Source organism: Helianthus annuus, chromosome 15, assembly GCF_002127325.2.
Source record: "Helianthus annuus cultivar XRQ/B chromosome 15, HanXRQr2.0-SUNRISE, whole genome shotgun sequence".
Taxonomy (NCBI): Eukaryota; Viridiplantae; Streptophyta; class Magnoliopsida; order Asterales; family Asteraceae; genus Helianthus; species Helianthus annuus.
In genome coordinates, this window is record NC_035447.2 from 151,041,292 (window position 1) to 151,042,081 (window position 790).

The 790-nt window shown below is 46.5% G+C and overlaps 1 non-coding gene across 1 annotated transcript; it reads left to right on the forward strand.

The window, feature by feature from the left end:
- The first annotated feature begins 425 nt into the window (after positions 1-425).
- LOC118487765 lies at positions 426-532 on the forward strand. The gene has a single exon (XR_004882708.1). It is a non-coding gene; the product is annotated as a small nucleolar RNA R71 (small nucleolar RNA).
- The last annotated feature ends 258 nt before the right edge of the window (positions 533-790 follow it).

Consider the following 790-nt stretch of genomic DNA (forward strand, 5'->3'; position numbering starts at 1 on the left):
CTCCTCCAGTTTGGGTTCTGGCGTGGCTGCCATCTAGAGTTGTAACCCTCGGCCCGACCTGCATTCTAGACATAAGTCACATCCTCTTCAGCACCTACAGGGAAATCTGTCATCTTGTGCCCTCCTCTACAAATCTCACACTTAGAGCTTAACTTGACCTGGATATCCTTCATCATCTTTGCTATGGAATCTACTTGGGCAGCTAGAGCAGTGTTAGAATCAACAGAGTGGATACCTCTAGAGGCAACAGTAACGCTCCAAGAGTTAGGCTTGGTATATGTGCCAATGGCTAAGTCCTCGATCATTTCTAAACACTCCTCGATAGTTTTGGTTTTCATCATGTTACCGCCGGCTGTGGTATCAAGGAGGTGTTTAGTTGCTTTAAAATTCCATTGTAGAATTTCTCTACTATCCTCCAATCCTCCATACCATGGTGAGGACACTTATTGAGAAGTGCCTTGAAGCGGTCCCATGTCTCATAGAAGGACTCCCCAGGCTGCTTAGTGAAAGCACATATCATGTTCTTAAGGCGAGCTATCTTCGTTAGGGGGACGTATTTCTTTAGCAACTTAGTGTGAAGGTCAGTCCTAGCAGTGATGGATCCCTGTGGGAGGGATTCCAACCTAGCAGCAGCTTGACCGATTAAAGAGAATGGAAAGAGGCGAAACTTGATGGCGCTTTCAGTAACACAAGTAAGCTGGAAAGTGTCGTAGACCCTAGAGAATCTACTGAGGTGAGTGTGTGGGTCCTCATCGCGAAGTCCATGAAACTGGACATTCTGAGTGCTCTT